Source organism: Cyprinus carpio, chromosome A11, assembly GCF_018340385.1.
Source record: "Cyprinus carpio isolate SPL01 chromosome A11, ASM1834038v1, whole genome shotgun sequence".
Taxonomy (NCBI): Eukaryota; Metazoa; Chordata; class Actinopteri; order Cypriniformes; family Cyprinidae; genus Cyprinus; species Cyprinus carpio.
The window spans coordinates 19199635-19211674 of record NC_056582.1 but is presented as its reverse complement, the minus strand read 5'-3'; the positions used below and the strand labels follow the sequence as shown (position 1 = coordinate 19211674).

The window sequence follows — 12040 nt, the reverse complement described above, 5'->3', positions numbered from 1 at the left end:
AATTGCCCAGCCCTATTCTGACCATAAATAGAAGTCTAAAACCACAATTAACAGTCTCGTCTGACCGATACCCAATCCGGCAGAAAATGGCAGTATCGGAGCTGATACAGATACTGAGTATCAGATCGGCGCACCCTTAGCAGAAATCTGCGTCTTGTTGCTAGGAGACCTTGACAAATAAAAACAACATGTGTTCTTGGCTTGCCACGATAGACGGTGCTGACGGTGATACCGTTGTTAAACCACAACACCGGTTACGTCACTTGCCCACCGGGGCACCAACGCCCACCGTCGTTTTGATTTTTTATAGTAATAACAATCATTTAGTTCAGCAAAAGAACAGATACTACAATTAAAATCTGAACTTCGGCTGCTCAATGCAGCATGCCAAACGACAGTCACATCACAGATCAGATTTCATTTATCCAGTGAGGAGAGTGAGTCGAGCTGAATGACAAGAAGAGTGAGGTGGGACAGACAAGATGATAGCGGATGATTTAGTTTTGAAACGAAATGCAAAAGCTCCTGTTTGGCAATATTTTGGATTTTGAAAAGCCTGTTGACTTTTGTCGTTTATCTAAGCATTTTAGATAAGGTGATTAAGGTGATATTGGAAGTTTTTTTAAACATTTGTTTCCTATTTAATTGGATCCACAGTGTTTGCAGATTTTTACTTTTTTTAAACTTTGTGTAATTTATTTATTTTATTTGACATCAAGGTGAATGCTGTGCCGCCAAGCTTTCTTATTTGTTTTGCTAATAAACGTTCTATGTTTCTTGCTTATTTGGTTATATATTAGCCTATACATGTTTACTTATTTCCAGTTTTGTATGCCTATTTAAACTTCATGCAAGTTATTTGTTATTTTATATTAGGCATAGCCTGCCCTATATCATGGTGTATTTTTATTTGTTTTGTTAATAAAAGTTTTGTTAAAAAATGTTTTATTTATAGGCTAAAGTGAGTTTGACGTTGTATTTTGTTGTTGCATTCAAGCAGTTGATGCCGAATTGAAGGAAAGCGAGGAATAGAGGGAAAATTCAAACGAACTAAAAACAAACAATTGCCCAATTGCCGCTATTTGAAAGTGAAAGTAAAATATGCACGCTGCTTTTACAAGCTATATAAAAGCGAAGGAAAGCGAGGAAAAGAGGGAACGCCCACGCCCCCAAGGTGATGCCGGTATTATTGGTGTTGTCACACGTTGATTAACCGGTGGGAAAATTTCCTCACCGTCACAACCTTAGTGTGTTCTAAAATCAGCTGAAGATATCAAACATGTTTGATATCCTCCGACTAGATAGAATCATAGTCTGTGACTACGCGATTTTCTATTAAATCTGTGAACTCACAACTGCAGTCTGGCTCTGATGTTCGGCAACTAACATCAACTTATCCAAACTGTAAATTGGGGGGAAATTAGGGCAAAAGTCATGTAGTTTATTCCAACAATTAATTTGAAAGACGTTTTCAGACTACTAGCTCACAACTCGCAATATAATTTCTTTTTCTGTGGTGCTTTAGATTCAGTAATGGCAGAGTGCCATGAAAATCCAGTGTAGAAAACTCTGGTCCATAGTAAGAGACACTTAAACACAGCTTTCAAACAGTGAGATGCATCACAGCAGTCAAAGACTTCCATCTAGTGCATGTTCAAATAAGAGGTGAATCCAGTGTTAAAAGAAAAGCATTTTTGACTTGTGCAGCTCTTATATTTATTCAATGAAATCAGCCTTTTAAATTTCAATCTTCTTGTCTTTCCGTTCCCAAAAATAAGACCTTTTAAAATGATCATTTTTGTGGCAGGGCGGTGATACATTTTGGTAGCCTGACTGGAAAACACAATAGCCCCGGTACATCAGGCTAATGATTTTACGAGCCCCGAGGTCAGGTGTGGTAATCGTTTCACATCATGTCTCCCACCCAAGCAATATATACAGTAGAAAAAAATCTCAAGTTTAAGCCCTTCACTCCTCACACACTAATCTGACCATTCTGCTCTGCTATTGTTTGTTGCCTTGGTTACAAAGTCCCTCAATGCCATTTCACTCCACAGTTCCAGTAAATCATCGAGTGAAAAAAAAGAAAACGCACATGGTTTGGGAGCATGATGTTATACAAGGCTAAATTTAGGAGCCGCCTGTTCCAGCACTCATCGCTCAGAATTAGAAGGAAAAAAGGAAATGTCTTGCTTTTTTATCTAAGATCAGGCAGTTAAAATAGAACATTTACATGGACAGGCACATGAAGATGAGGTCTTTGTGTGGGTAACTGGAAGCACAGTGAACCATGTGAATGAAAGCCTTCTGAATTAAAGCTTTCAAATACGCTTGGAAGTATTTGACGACATATCCCACGCACACTCAATTCATATGTTGGATATGTTCTGCCTGATGAAGTCGACTACATCTCTGTAAATCAATGAAATTGCTCCTTCTCACTACATAATCTGTCTCATCCCTCTTTGAATTAATCACCTTATACAAAAATGAAGCATTTATTAATAATAGTAGCCGTGCTTACTACAGATATAGATATATATAGATATATATATTATATATATATATATTATATATATATATATATATATATATATATATATATATATATAATTAAAAGCCACTACTGTCAGCCTCCAAACAGGGTCTTTTTGGGGAACCTGTTCAGACTGGCTTTTGGTTTTGAAAAGGAGGCTATAACTTAGTCAGCACAATCGTATGCTAGCACATTATTACTGAAGAGGAACCTGAAATTGGCTTTGACTAGTCTAGTGCAGAAGAACTTCTTAAATAGTTCTAAGAGTGAAACTCAGGCACTTCATTCAGCTTTTACACACTAGGGTGGGCTGTAGCTCCAACTATGTGTACAAATACGCTACCTGTCAGACCTTGAGGAGGTTGGTCTTTATTGATACATAGATATTCATGCAAACACAGTCCAAATACTCATGTCCTGGCAGTTTTAATGAAAATGAATGTTACCACATCCTTCACCTGATAGAGTGACTCTCTGGCTACTGGATCATTCAGTGTTGTTACACTGTGTCCTTCTGCAAATATTATTAAATCACAGCACCTGTGACAGCCAAATTTACAAAAACCAAATAAAGACAGGCAATAACTTACATGGACATTTTAATGTGTCACTCGCTGTCCATCAAAAAATATTTTTATTGGGGTAGAAACCAAGAAAGAGCACGCAAGACACCTTGAGTGGAGTATAAATCTGTTGTCAAAAATGCTGCAGAATAAAAAAACTGTGTGCCCTTGAGACAACACGAGAGTGGCATCCAAAATATAAGTGGATTAAACAGACTTTCTGTTTCATAAAAACAACTGTTTGCATAAAAAAATAGCTATTATAGCTTGTCTTATTATGCACTTCTTTTGCTGTAGTACTCTGACTTAAATTGACAATGATGAATGTGTTAAAGTAATGAAATGTTACACTGCACTATGAAAAAAGTTTAAAAAGCATGTGAGAAAAGATGATGTCGTGGATCATGGGAATAAAGTCATTCCTCATACAAACGATTCAGAGAGATGAAAATGTCTTCAGTGGCAGCATGAATCAATGCGGAGGTGAAATATTAATCAATTTTTGATTTAAAATTCCCCTTCAAATTCGCTATTTATGGAGGCTATCAGCTGGAGAGGAGCTTTGAAGTTGCCTCATGCCACAAGTAACCCTTTCAGCAAAGAGCTGAGCTTTAGCTATGTTTTACTATTCTTCTGTCTCAGAGAAGGTCTTGACATCATTGTATGCTATGTTGTTTGTGAAAATGAAAGAATCCATTCCCTTCAGTCAATGTATCCGAACGCCTAGAATATTTATTCTTCTTTTTACTATTGGAGTAAGGAATAGTCTGCCAAAAGATGATTGACATACTTGTGGTGATGGACCATTTTGGACATATCGGTCTCTCCCCAGAAGAGGCAAAAAGCCTGCAGCCTAACAAACATCTTCCAACTGGGACATATTCAATAGTATCAAAGCTTAAATTTTACATCCTGGTCAGTGGTGCAGAGCTGAACAGGATCATTCCTCATAGAATAATTTGTCAGAACGACTATGCTAATGTAAAAGCTCTGACCTCTTGTAGTCTCCCCCCACGAGACACAGTGCTGCCAGTGATGATGGATCCTTAAATCATAAAGAACAAGAGAATGGAAACATCTAATCTCTATTAACGTCACACAACCAAAGCTGGTGCACTTTTTATCAGTGACTTTTATGCATTTGACTCAATGAAGCTTTAACAATTACATCATTTCATTCCCAAAGCCATTAGTAGAATGCTAATTAATCATCACTTATGCTGATTACTGTGAGCAATATAATAAACATACTAAATACAAGTTAACTAAGGACCTCTGAGTTTGATAAAGCTAACATGCTCTTGGCCAACAGAAGTTACTTTACACACAATCATTCAGTGAGACAAAATATGTCTGCTTCCTCCAGTTTTGCTGATGGTGTGGCATTTTCAGCTTTGTGTGATTTTTAGCACCTCCATCAGATCAATATACACTTAGAGACACAGAGAGAGACAGGCTCACTCTGGTTGTTATCTCTCAGGAAAGGTCAAAGGTTTTGGGGGGTTTTCCACTGAGTAAAGTACCTGGTACTTTTTTCAGTACCACCTTGGCTGAGGTTCCAAGCCAGCCGTACCGTTACCAAAATGTGATGTGTAAACCCTGCTGATCACTGATTTGCCGGAGAGAATCGCTACCCACATCACTGAGCTTGTGACACGAGACACTAGACCCGCTGAATTACATCGGCACAGCCAGCGAGGACTGAATGCAACTTTTTTAAAACAAATGCAACAGTTTCGAACGAGCGCACTTTTTTTTAAACAACAAAATAATGGCTGTTTCGTGGTCTGTTGAGGAAGAACATTTCATTTAAAGACCAACAGTTTAACACTTAATATTGGACATAAACGTCCAATATTAAGTGTTTTAAAAAGTATTTAAAACAGGTAAGTTCATATATTTGGAGAAAAGTTAAACTGAATGGATGCATCAGTCATACAGCGCTCCGCATTTGTGACCTATTGACTGAGGTCTTCAACACTAGTGGCCTACAAAGAAATATGCAAATGAGCATGCTGGTTCCTGACAGCTGGAGTTGATAAAACAAATATTTATGGATGCACCAAATGTTCGGCAACCAAAATGTAAGCGAATATGCGAAAAGACCGAATAAATTGTACCGAACAATTTCGCAGAAAAAAAAAGCACAGAGTGAGAGGCACGCACTCTTTATAATGCAACATACATGACAGCACAGCAGTGTGGTGACATTTAAAGCTGTCATTTTAGTATTGCATTAACTCATAGTTTAAGTTACAGTTTGGAGCTAATGACATCAATACTGTTGTCTTTACTTTTTTTTCTTAAGTGACTACAGGGTTAAAAGTTATGGTTAAACTTAAACAGGTCCATTAGGGCTGTTCTGTGACTTTAAAAGATGTATGTAAAGGATCAATGCTACATAAAAGCTGTACAAAAATATGCCAGCTCTGACCCACATCAGCAGACATGTTCTCATCAGCATGGAGAGTTCAAGACCTCAGCAGTGAGGCATTGTGCAGCAGAATGGAACAGAACGATGAAAATATTAACTTCTGAACCCTCTACATTACGAGTAATTCATTCGCATATGTGACTAAATCTTCACTCTGGGCGACTAAATGATGTCTAATATTAGCCAATGGCTATTAAATTCTCAGATTTTACTCGCCAGTGTGTGAGTTGGAGGCTAAGTATAAGTTTAGCACAGATATATTTTCACTCTCCAAACACTAAATGACCGCTTCAGAGTTTCACTCTCCATCAAGCAATCTGTGCTATTTTTCAGTTCATGTCAATGGATGTGCATCGCACCTGTATTTCACGTATTGTGAACTCCAGTGTAATGGCGCACAACGTCACTTTGGTGAGAGCAGAGAGAGCGATAGAGTCTAATACATGCAGAATTGACTCGCTACACGTAAACAAAATTCTTTGTTGAATTTTCCTGTCAAAAGAACAGAATTCCTTTGGATTTTTTCAGCTTTTAAGAAGGGCGGGACTAATGCGCAAACAGTTGGCAGTCACCTATTATCATCCCTGTTGTGATTTCAGTGATCAGTTTGAGTGAACACACACAAGCCTGTGTAAATGTGGTACACACAAGCCTGTGTAAGCCTTTTTGTGGTAATACAGATGCAGGTTCGGTGTCACCTTTGCAGTGTAATGACGCCATTAGGCTTTTCTGTCTGGATCATATCTCACCAGTAAAAGATGTTCTTATATCTTGACACTGTCCAGTGATTTAGAGCCCGAGTGCAATGTGCTTGTACTTACAGTATGTATTAAAAGTAATAGTGAATACACATTGTATTCTATGTGCATTTGGATTCTTTAGAGATGAAAAAAGCTATGTCAGACCTTATACAGACAACTGATTCATTAAGTAAAGTTTCTGCATTTTATATAGCATCAGGATTCCAATAAATCAGCCAAGTTTCCAACTGAATCGAGTAATTTTTAAGTACAATCAAAACTGAACGCAAAAAAAAAACAAAAAACAAAAAAAAGAACTCTTACAAACAAACATTTAGAATAGTCAAGTTGCTGGCTTAAACTGCTGTCCACTTTATTGCAACATTTACTGTATCTACTTAATGGAAGACAGTCAGGCAGACCACAAAACTCATTCAGGAGCCACAACTTAGTGGTTAACAGCGACATGAATCTTGCAGCATTTCCTGAAGCCATTCATCTTCTTCTATAAATGTGATACCCTGTTCTCTTTCAACCATTCAAGTGGCAGCATTTAATTTACTTGAAGGCAGTGTTCACAATACACTAGCCATACAAAACCTTTAAATACTGATTACATGACTTCCCAGCATTCGCAGTCCCATAGAATTCAAATTACAATTAAATATCTTTCAAAAGTCTGATAATATTTATGTTGCGTGTCAAAAGTTAAAATCCATCTCTTGGGGGAAAATAACAGTGGATGACTTTGTTCTAATAGAAGAAAATCCAGCGAGATCTGTAAGAAAAAGATGAAGTGATCTCACTTCATGACCAGTGGATTTAAATGAATAGTTCACCCAAAAATGAAAATTTGCTGAAATTTTACTCATCCTCAGGTCATCCAAGATCAGTTTATTTCTTCACTGGAACAGATTTGGAGAAATTCAGCATTGCATCACTTGCTCACCAGTGAATCCTCTGCAGTGAATGGATGCCCTCAGAATGAGAGTCCAAACAGCTGATACAAACTTCACAAAAACTCCAGTACACTCCACTACACCAACATCTTGTGAAGCTGTGTGTTTGTCACTTCTGGTCAAAATACCAGTCCATAATCCATAATAACACTTCATCCAGTGAAGTCCATCCACTGTTGTCTGTTGAAGAAATAAGCTCATCTACATCTTGGATTGCCTGAGGGGGAGTGATAGTGCTGTGTTCGATACATCGATATGACGATGTATCGCTACAGAGATCTGACAATAGGAGTATCGATACTGCCGTGTCTGTATCGATAATGTGGCACGTGTGCAGCAGTGGACCGCACTTAATTTGAATACAAGAACACCATTTATAATGGAGTAGAAAAGTGTGAGGTTTCTAAAAAATAATAAATAGAGCATAATATATAGGCTACAACAGGGTTTAATCTAGCCGCAGAGGAACACAACCGGGGTTGTGAGATGTATTCCCCGAAACAGAGCTTCCCACTTGCGCAAAAAGGAAATATCTGATAAGTGTGCTACTTATCTTTGTCAACCTGGCAACCATGTGTACACGCTCTCTCTTCACTGTGGATAAATGCGCTTGCTTACTGAAAACACTGGTTAGCTTGCAGTTTAGCAATCAAAAATTTTCTCAGAAAAGTGATTATTTACACGAGAGAGAGAGTATGTGTATGTATAAGTTACCACCGTTTTGCCGTGTTTTCTATTAACAGTAAAGCTGTGGCTTTAATTCCTTTAGAAACAATGATGTTACCTAAATTTTAGAACCTAAAATGTTTGTGTTGCTGAATGTTTTCGTGCATGCAACATGATCTCTGTGTGTGTGACTGAGCGTGTGTGAAATACAGTGAAGACAGCGCATTAGTTTAGAACTCTTCTAATTTTTCTTTTTTTTTTACATGTAGAAAGTGTGTTCATTTGTAAAATGATAACCTACCAGCAATGTTAATTTTTTAATATATTAGAATGAGTACATTACAATATAAATTTATTAGAACAAGTACATTATTATTTATGGGCTTAAAAACAAGATCAGAATATTGTACCTTGTGGGGAGTGCCCAATGTTAACATGAAACATATGCCATTACCTATACTGTACTGTGGTACAGTTATGGAGGCCCTTCATAATGCAGAGGTCGACTGCCTGCTCTGCCAATAGTAAGAAATGGCACTAAAGTATGCAGTGTTTAATAAACAGCTGTTTTACTAAATTCTGCTGAGGTGAAATTCAGTGCAGTCCTGTATCGTGATACGTATCGTATCGTGGCCTCTGTAGCGTATCGTGACTTTGCTGGTGATACACAGCCCTAGGGAGTAAATGTTCAGCAAATTTTAATTTTGGGGTGAGCTATTACTTTAATAAATGTGCTCACAGTCTGTAAAATACAATTCAAGGGTACATGTAATCTATTCAAAACAATATACTGCTCATTATTCATGTCAAGGAACACTCAATAAGCAGCATGCACAAGCTGAGTGACAAAAGGTGTCAACAGTTTCCCATAAGCACTTGCAAAAGACCACATGAGACACAGAGACGGACTCCATATGCTCTTAAGAGAACCAACATCATCAGCACAAATTCTCAGTCAGAAAAAGAGAATCCTGAAAGTGCTAAACCACGTATGAGTCTCTTTTTTTGTTATTATAAATATGCTTACTCTCCTACAACTAACAATGTCATATCTGATTAGCTTGATATGCCCTGCCAGCAGACCAGCTCCTATTATGCATGGACACAAGAGGATGCCTGCAAAATGTTGGTGCAACTATCCAAAGGAAGAATGGACAGTTGTTCACATTACTGACTTCAGTTATCAGTTCATGGTCCAACAGTATGGAGGAACTCTGGTGTTTATCACTGGAGAAGTAATGTGGTGTTTGATTACTGCCTTTATGATGCCATCCATGATTCAGCACCACGGACAGCAGCACTATCTGCACAACCCATATAAAGCAGTTAATTTGCGAACTACAAATTTGAAGAAGGCAAGTTATAACCCAGTCCTACCTGGTTAATTAATAATCAGAAAGGACTAGTGGTACATCGCACAGAAGTACATGAGGAGTTCTGGTGAATAGCTAATATATACTATTATCATGTTACAACTCAACATCACTTTTATACAGCCACTAATGAACTCTTGCACATTGCATTATGCAAATGAAAATGACAATAAAAAAGAATGGATATACAAACACTATTTTATTCTATTTTCTGTTTACATAATGACCTCAAAATCACTAAGTAATAATAGGAATAACATAATAATGGTTAACATTTACATTATATGGGAACTAAATAAAGGCATCATTAAAATAACTAATGAATACTTGTGAATGATACACCATATATGTTCAGGCAACTACTGAATAAACTGTAGTGAGTTTGTTAAGGAGAAAAATGGGTCTAACACTATGAAATATATTTGTTTAAAAAAAAAATATTGCATAATGTAATTGTTAAAAGTGATGAACTGGATTGGGGGAGGGATATTTTTGTGTCAACAACTGAGCATGCAGCAGGAGAGAAAGATGGGCTACTTTTATACTTCATCATTATAAAGATAAAATGTGATGAAGGTCGTCCTTCTCAAAACAAATGAAAATACGCTCTTAAGCTCTTTTAGTCTAGTAACTAGTGTATTGTGAATGAATGCATCTATCATTCCCTAATGATGGCTGACAGTCTCACACGTCTCTCCTTTCAACAAGTTATCCAACGTTTACCGACTACTATTTTGCTCAAATGAGCAACTTCTTGTATATTAATCTCATCAAAACGTCTAACAGGCTAAATACCCATAGATTAAATCTAATATATTATATTACATGACTTTTCAGAAGCATTGTTATTTAATATAAATACATTATACTAAACTATTTATCATCTAAAATATTTTTCCATTTTACACACACACAAGATTTTGTTTAAAACAGGTAACGTAGAGACGCATTACATTATAAAGCCTTCCGCAGCAGTGCGTCTTTCATGCAGCACGTCACATCAAATAAATATATAAATAAAGATTGACACATTTCTTAAGTTTAGTGTCTATTTTATATCTATTTTGATATTACTCAGTAACTTACTTATGTAATTACACTGCACTGCAACATGAAGACTCATGTAAAGTGTGACCAAACCAGTGAATACTGAATAACATTCATCATTGCTCTGCTCTTTAAAGTTATTATTATTAATAAAGCCTAGAAAAAGATTTTCTTCGACGAATATTACGTACTAATCCACTCCATACACTTAAATTCTGTTCAACGCGCGGTCACTAATGCAAAACTTACTTTTACAGTCGTGAACAGACGTGAAATGTCCTCAAGTTCTCAGTCCAGAAGTCTTCTGGGGGAAAAAATGAACTTCTTTTCGGTGTCCGTTCAGTTTTGACGGCTATTCTCTACACAGTAACGGTCGCGAAATCCGCGGATGCCTTCCCATCTGTTTTGCGCCGGCGGGTTTTTTCTCAGTAGCGAGAGGATGATGGAGATGAGCGCGCGCGAACGACAGAGAAAGAGAAGGGTGAGATCAGCGCGCGTGAGAGAAATAATGCACGCTAATGTGATTGGCGTTTCTAGGGGTGTGGCCATCTAATATCATAAGAGCAAATATTAAAAACTTAACTTATTATTTAACCTTCTCCTGTTGCTGCTCATGAGAAGAAGAAAAAATCACTGCACGATACTCGTTTTTTTTTTTAAATTAGTTAATGAGGCAAATCACACATTTACAAAAGTGCTCTAGTGCTATTGGGCAAAACTGTTTATGTAGCCACTTTATGAATTCCGAAGAAAGGAATGCCCTACGTTATATCTTTTAAATGTTCAAACGGATAAAAGCAACCAGTTTGTGTAAGAAGAAAATACATTTGCATAGAGCATATGAAAGATGATCAACTTGTGCACCATCATAAAGACAAATTATGATCAAGGAATAATAAATATGAAAACACTGTTTTATTCCATTATCAATTAGCCTGATAATCTCAACATCATTAAATAATAGCAGCAAAATAATAATGGTTATCATTAACATTATTTATCCAATGCACTATTATGAATAATTAATACTCATGGATATTTCTCCATAAACTTTCAGACAACTACTTCAAATGAATGACTGAATACATGGAAGTGGGCTGGTTAAGTATATTGATTGCAAAGCCAAAGAAAAGAAGAGTCAGGCACCAATAAAACATGCTATTTATAAATATGTACGTATATAAAACAAAACTGGTCTATACAAGTGTCTAATTTGGGGGGGGGGGGGGGGGGGGGTGGAATTCACTGTCAACAATTTATCATACATCACAGAAAAGACTTTATAAGGAGAAAGTCTGATAAAGGTCTGGCACTTTCAGCTTGAAACAAACTCAAAAGTAACTGCATGCAAAGACAAGCGCTTAAGCACATAAATTGCTTGTTTGTCGAACTGGTTTTTTATGAATGAATAGATGTCCCTAATGATGATTGTTGAGCTTTACATGATGTTTACCACGTTCAGCCAGTCATTATTGGATCAAGATTATCATATAGCTATTCAAATAATATATACACAAAGGTGTATTATAGAGTAACTTTATGATATAAGATTAAAGGAAACTGTACTACTCATTTCACTGTAAGTTTGAATTGAGTTTGAAGTGTTCAGAAGGACATACTTTGGATCACAATCTTACAGAGACCATTTCATGCCTCTTCTTTCTCAGTGAAACAACTGAGCAGAAGGGGCAAACTCAGCCACCATAGGGAATTTGTCATTGC

At 36.9% G+C, this 12040-nt stretch overlaps 1 protein-coding gene across 1 annotated transcript in view; it reads right to left on the bottom strand.

Moving 5' to 3' along the window:
- Nucleotides 1–10815, bottom strand: part of LOC109065949 (caM kinase-like vesicle-associated protein) — a 41605-nt gene extending 30790 nt beyond the window's left edge. The window contains exon 1 of the mRNA XM_019082927.2: nucleotides 10568–10815. The gene's annotated coding sequence lies outside the window, so the exon portion shown is untranslated. The remainder of the gene's footprint in view (nucleotides 1–10567) is intronic.
- Between the last annotated feature and the right edge of the window lie 1225 nt (nucleotides 10816–12040).